Source organism: Canis lupus, chromosome 18 (assembly GCF_003254725.2).
Source record: "Canis lupus dingo isolate Sandy chromosome 18, ASM325472v2, whole genome shotgun sequence".
NCBI lineage: Eukaryota > Metazoa > Chordata > Mammalia > Carnivora > Canidae > Canis > Canis lupus.
Window position 1 is genome coordinate 44,264,255 of NC_064260.1, and position 7,360 is coordinate 44,271,614.

The window sequence follows — 7,360 nt, forward strand, 5'->3', positions numbered from 1 at the left end:
GACTGAGGCTCCGAGAGGTGAAGAACCCTGCTGAGTTCCCATGGCCCGGAGGAGGCCACAAAAACTCCCTGCCTCAGTATCCCCACTGACACCTGGGCGCTACAGGCCTGGCTGGGGTGGGAGGTCCTTCCCCACAGCAGGGCGGGGTGGGTGGGGGGAGCAGCCAGGCGCAGTGGGCTTCTGTTTACTGCCTTGGGCTGCAAACACATGTTAGCAATTGGCAAAACACAGGGAAGCTGCCGTTCAACATGCTTAGGTTGGCAAATGCACGCAGTGCCCTTTTCTTATATAAGGACGTAAAACAATAATTTACTTATACTCAGAAGCTGGAACATTATCTCCTGCCAAGACTTCCTGCAACCCCCTCCTCTGGCCCTACCCCCACGGAGGGGTTCCCAGAATGCCCTGGGGCCTGCAGGGATGGTAGGGGGGCACTGAAGGACAAATCAGAGCTGCCCTGGGACCTTTGGAGTGACCTGTAGAGATAGTATTGAGCACCTACTGTATGCTGGTCCTTAGTTCTTTCTTTCTTTTTTTTTTTTTTAAAGATTTTATTTATTTTTTCATGAGAGACACACACAAAGAGAGACACAGGCAGAGGGAGAAGCAGGCTCCCTGTGGGGAGCCTGATGTGGACTTGATCCCGAAACCCCCGAGACCCTGGATCACAACCTGGACAGAAAGCAGACGCTCAACCACTGAGCCACCCAGGCGTCCCGGTCCTTAATGATTTCTTTTCCTTTTTTTTTTTTTTTTTTTAAAGATCTTATTTATTTATTCACGAGAGATACAGAGAGAGAGAAGCAGAGACACAGGCAGAGGGAGAAGCAGGCTCCATGCAGGGAGCTTGACGTGGGACTCGATTCCGGGTCCCCAGGATCAGGCTCTGGGCTAAAGGCGGCGCTAAACCACTGAGCCACCAGGGCTGCCCCTCCTTAATGATTTCTTATCTGATTGTCAAAATAAGTCCGTGAATGGGAGGTTAGAAACCTAGGAGACGGGACCAACGTTTGAATCTGGGCTCGTCCCTTATCAGCTAGTCATTTGGGAGAGACGCTGATCTCTAAGGTGGAGCCAGGAGGAGCAGAGTCCACAAAGGTCTCCTGCGTATAGTAAGTGTTCAAGAAACACTAACCTCGTGAGCCTGGGGTTGCTGTTATCCTTGTTTATGAACCGGGCAAACAGAGGCCCAGCGAGGCTACCAAAGTTACCCAAAGCCACACAGCTAGGAGTTGAGAGAGTCAGGTTTGTGGAGTTCCGTGGTCTGGGTCTGAAGACTGTCACTGAGCATTAAAATGTACCTGAGGGCTGTACGCTTCACCTCAACTTTACCCAGTGCTGGGAGAGACTCACTGTGGGCCAGGCCACTTAAGATGAGCAGACACAGAGCCACCGTCCCAAAACATGTGGCCTAATGCAGGCAGACAGATAACAATAACTCCCATAACTCCGTGTGTCAGCACTGTCAGGCTGGAAGAGACGGCCTTGAAGGATTCCTGACGCTGGGGTGGGGGGGCGGTTGGGGTCCTGGGACAGATTTCCCAGACGTGACGCACTGCATGGTGGATGGGAGGAGGGCATTCCTGGCCGAGGGCCCTGCCTGGGCAAAGTACAGTAGGGCTGAAGCATGCCAGTGTTTGGGGGTATGGCCGTGGTGGGTCCTCAGGGAACGTGGGGGCCAGGCCTGGTGTGCTGATCCCCACTAATCCAAACAGCCATGGCGTGTCCTTGGCACCATCTGCTCGGTGGACACCAGCTGCAGCACTGCCTGTGCCAAACCCCTTCCCCGGGCCACCGATGCAGAGATGCACACAGTACTTTCCACCCCATCGACAGCATCCTGGCGCCCTGACCCCACTGGGAACACGGAGACACCAACTGATCCAAGGTGGTTATAAAGACCTGCTGTGGGGCACCAGGGAAAAAACATGGCCTTTGGGCACATTTGGAGATGGGAATTCTTGGTGCCCGGAGCCAACCCTTTCTGGGCCTCAAATCTCCACCTGTAAAATGGGTCACCTCACAGAGGTGAGCTGGATATGCAAGCCATTCGTCTTGCACTCACAAGCTGCCCTGTGCATTGGTCTTCTCTCTTTCCCCAGCTCCGGAGTCAGGGTGGGGTGAGGAGGGGCAGTGGGAGTTGGGAGCGGAGAAGGGAAGGGGAGCCCTGCTCAGCCTCTGGGCCCTCCAGGTCCCTCCAGGCCAGGGGATCCGCCTCTGAGAGCCCCTCGGCCGGGAGTGGAGGGCTGCCCCGGCCATGCAGGGGTTAACCGGCTTGGGGGGGGGGGTGGGAGGAGGAGCCGGGGGTGAGGACTCCTTGGCAGGTGCTCCCTCCACCCAGAAGGCTCTAGCCGGCCCTGAGCCTGTGGCCCGGGGGCCTGGCGCTGCTGCTCCTCGGAGCAGTAGTTACGTAAGGATGTCCCGAAGTCCCCGGGAGCGCGGCTGCCTTTGTTGCTGCGATCCGCCTGGGCGGCAGCGGCCCCATCAGTATTAATAAACCGATCACTCAAAAGGGCAGGCTGGGCTTTTTTTATGTAGATTTGGGCTGGGGCACCTCGGAAGGAAGAGTCAACACGGCCCGCCCCGGCCCCCCTCCCCCGCAGCCACCCTCCCCCCCTTGATCGGCCCTCCGGCCTCACGACCAGCAAACACGATGATTCCAGAGCCCTGGCTGTGGGTTCCAGGCCCTTCCCTTCCGCTTCAAAGCTGGGGAATCTGGCAGAGGGAGACTGGTGAGCCTACCTGTAAAATGGGCCCAAGAAGGCCGAAGCGGAGGTTTCAATGAGACAATCTTCAGCGCGCGCCTTGCAAATTCTAAAGCCAGGGTTCTCAGACCTGAGCTCCGAGGAGCATCAGCTGGAGGGCCCCTGGGAGTACAGAGTGTGCCCCGAGACTCCCTCCTTTCCTCCCTCCCTCCTGACTTCCCGGCTGGAATGAGAATTTGCTAACTCTAACCTGCTCCCTACAACCCAGCTTTGAGAACCACCTCTCCAGAGTGCTGTTTAGGAATTCGAATCTGCTGGCAGCCGGGGCTGCCCCCTTGTCCCAAAGTTGAATGACTACATTGTGGGGGGGGGGGGGCACTGCCTTGCAGGAGGGTGGGCCATCCTTGAGGGAGTCAGCAGCACAGCCAGAGCCATCTGGGGCACTGGGTCAGACTACTTGGGGTTCCCGTCTTGACTTCAGTGCTTTCCAGAGTGTGGCCTTGAGCAAATTTTGTAACTCAGTGAGCCTCAGTTTCCTCATCTATAAAATGGAGCTAAGAAAGGTACCAACGACCTGAGATTTATTGCGATTAAGTATCTAGAATGTGCCCAGACCGGTGCCTGGCACACTGTTGAGATGATGGGGTATGGTACCCAGGTGGCCCAGCAGCCCCTTGGGCTGGGGGCAGGTGAGGCGCTGGCCACAGCCCTAGCTGGCCACCCAGGGTCCAAGGCTCTGACCTCACAGCCCAGAGTGGCTGCTGTCAGCTCTCACTGTGATGCAGCCCTGAGGTCTACCTTCTGCTGCCCCTACCCTCAGCAATTCTTTTCTCCATCAGGATTCACCCTTGGAGAGTCTGACCCGCCCTGAGGCTCTTGCTTGGCTTGCAGAAGGGTCAGCTGTACCCACAAGGGATAGTCCACACTCTATCCTGAGCTTTGGGGGTATCCTGGGCTTCAGATTCAAGGCCCCCAGACATCCCCCTCACTCTCTGGGCTGGAGGGAGGTGGAGGATGGCTTTCCTGCAGACAGTCATGTGTACCCCCTGCACCCCCACTCACTGCCATTGCCACGCATTCATTCTTCATTGAGTCAATGAACATTTATTGAGCGCTACTGTGAGCCAGGCCCCAGGCTCAGGACTAACATAATCCTCCAAGTACCCTGACAGTCATCATGATTCTCCTCTTTCCACTGGGCAGATGAAGAAACTGAGGCTCAGAGAGGCCGAGAAAGTCATCCAAGACCCCAGAGCTAGTCAGCAGAGGACCAGGGCCTTGTGCCTACATCTGGGACGGCCTGAGTCCCAAGTCCTGCTGGTATCTGCCCTCCAGAGCTCATCCTCCCTGGCAGCAGGAAAGGGCGGGCTGGGGTCCTCTGGCCCCCCCAGCTGTCCCACCCGTACTGTGGGAAGGGCTGACCCCATGGCTTCCACCCCTACCCTGATGGGCTGTCGCTCCCACAGGTGAGGAGCTGAGACAGCCAGCAGCCTGGCTTGTGGCAGCGAGGATGATTCATCATCAGAGGGAGGGCGGCCTCCAGGGAGCAGGGTGGAGGGAAGAAGGCCTGGGTAGTCTCCAGGGGCTGGAGGTGGGGGCCGGGCAGTGTAGGGGAGTCCCGCCTCATTGGGCCTGATCCTGTAGCTGTTCCTCTTCGTCCCCAAAGTGTGCTCACCCCGTGACCACCCGCAGTGGCCAGGAAACCCCCAGGGGTCCTACCAGGCCAGCTCTCTAACCGGGGAGGAAGCTCTAGAGGAAGTGAGGGGAACCAGGAAGGGGAACCTGTAGGAGTTAGGAGAGCCTAACTCTTCTGCCTCCCTCTCCAGAACAGCGGCCCTATCAACCTGGTCCAAAGCGGTCCTCCTTCTGGCAGCTTCAACTAGTCGTGGCTTGACAACTTTCTCACCCCAGAGCTACCTTTTCTGGTTTAGGAAGCACCGCACCTCCAGGGTCCCTCTCCCTCTCTCCTTCTGGCTGCTACTAATATCAACAAGGGTCCCTGTTCTTGCTAAGGGCTTATCGTGTGTCTTCATTGTTCAATTCCCAGGGACCCCTAGGAAGTCAGCTCTACCCATCTCCCTATTTTACAGACCAGGAAGCTGAGGCTCAGAGAAATGAAAGCACTGGCCCATGATCCATAACTAGGATCGGAACCCAGGTCTATCAGCTCTAAAACCCCTGAGTTCAATCGCAGGGGCCTCTGACAACATCCTTTTCCTCTCTATGCCCTGCTCCCCATCCCCAGGGAGCGGGGTGTGTGGGGGGGTCACTGCTGAGCCCAGGCCCCAGGCCCAAAGATGGGCATTCCCCCAGCTTTTCTCCTCCCCCTCCAGCTCCCCAGGGAGCAGCACTAGTCCTACTGCCACATCTTTGAAATCCAGCTGCACTTGCATTCCTCCTCAGGGATTTGCAATCCACAAGTGATTTTTGGCCGCAGACACTGGCATTTCCGGTGCCCACGCCACCCTCCAGCCACACACCCACCCATATGCCACCCATCAGCGCAAGTGTGGGCGTGTGCACACACAGGCACTGTGAACGTGCTGCCGCCCCCGCTGAGGGGGATCTGGAGGGGAGTGACCCCCCTCCCAGTCTCCACCTCCACACCCACCCCCCTCCTCCCTCCTGGGGCTCTGAGGGACAATTTCACAAAGAGAATCCCAGGAAGCATGATAGTAATCAGAATGAGCATTTCCAGCTTGCAAATCTTTCTCATCTAATCTCTCCCGTGACACTGATGAGCTCCTGGAGGCAGGTGTTTTTATATTTCCATTTCTCGGGTGCAGCAGAGGGTCACACAGCTAGTTAGGAGTGGAGCCGGGACCCCAGCCCCCTTATCTCGTCCTCTCTGCTGATGCTCCTTCTCTTGAGCTGCAAATAATGGTGACAGCTCATGGTCAGCAGGTGCGAGCACCTGTTCTTGCCCAGCTGGGCCGTGTTCTTGCTTAGCACTCGACGGATGCCAGTTTCTGTCTCAGGACAGCTCAGCAAGGTGAACTTTTTTATGTCCAGTGAAAGGATGAGGTACAGAGAAGTTAAGAGCAGAATGGCAGTCTAAGGAATGTTCCTGAACTAGATGCCCATCACTTTAGAAAACTATAGGAAGGAAGAGAGCAAGAGCTTCTAAGGGCACTTAGGGAGTGTGGATGCTGGGGTGGGCGGGGTTGGGGGAGTGGATAGCTCTTCCCTCTCCTCCTCCCCCTGCTCCCCCCATCCCAGCCCTTTGCCTGTTGTCGTGAGCTGTCTCCACAGCTGCTGTGTGTTCATCTCTCTCCCTGCGCCTGTGAGCTCCCCAAGGACAGGGACTGGGTCCTGTTCGCCACTGGGGTTCCAGCACCCAGCACCTTGCCTGGCACACAGGAAGGGCCCAGCCGAGACTACCTCCTTCATGAGGATGGGGGGACAGCCTGTGCTCCCGGGCTCCCCACTGATGGACTTGGAAGACAGAGAGAACACACAAGACATGCAGGACTCAAAGGTTATCCACATCCTATGCCACCCAAGGTGTGGATCGGTCCCTCCTCTAGCCCCCCTCATTGGCTCTTCCCTGGCTTCTCCTTGCATGCTGCTAGCGACAGGGTGCTCACCACTACTAGGGCAGCACTTTCCATGTTGGAGATCTTGGGGTGATTGTTACAGAGTCCCTCCTATGTAAGGTCAGGCTCTTGGGTGTATACAGTGGTCACTCCAGGGGCAGCACTGGTAATGTCTCCATGTCAAGGAGGGTGATCAGAGGTGACATTGCACACTAGCGAGGCCAGGGCCTCCCTGCAGCAACCCGGAGCCCTGCATGCTGGGAAGACAGAAGAGGCAACAAATGAATCCAGCCTCCCAGCTTGAGCCAGCTCTGCTGAGGCAGCGAGCTGAGACTGGGTTGTTGGAAAGACTATTCTGGAGCCTCGAGTCCAGTGGTTCCTGGGTCTGTGCTTCACCCAACACACTTAGGAGTACTCCTGATCTGTGGTTGTAGCCATTCATTCATTCACTTACCCATTCGTTATTGGCCATCAGGGACAAGAGTGCTTTGGCTGGAAGTGGGGATGGTGGCCTTGTGGGCCACCGAGTCGTTTCCTTGCTAATCAGGACGGTTCAGAGTCACCGAGAGGGCCCTCTGTGAGCCAGGTACTGTTGGTTCACTTCCGTGTAAAGGGCACAGCCTCTCCCGCCCAGTCCCAGCTCTGGGGAGGGCAGCGAAAGTCTCCTTGGCAAACAGTCAGTGCTCAATATGTGCTCGCTGCTGCTGCTGCTGCTGCTGCTCCACAACAAACAGGGGCAGTCCCTACTACGGGTCACCCCCATTTTGTAGGCAGAGGCAACAAGCCCTGTAGAGATTAATGACGTAATTTGTGCAAGGCCACAGTCCCTGAATGGCTGAGCCAGGATGTGAACCCCGGCGGTCTAGGCTCACAGCCTGCTTGATTAACCCTTCAGGGACTGGTGCAGAGCGAGCTCGGACCCGGAGTCAGAATGCCCACCTAGCTGGAGACCCGGGGCAACTACTCACCTCACCGCAGGCTGCTCTATTTACTTATGTTGTGAAATGGAGCGTGTCATCAACCTTGCCTTTCTGTCCCCACCTCCCACACTCCCATCAGATAAAGATGAAGAGAGCCAGGCATTTTTTTTCTCAGAAGGAGGGTGCAGGGTGGCGGGGT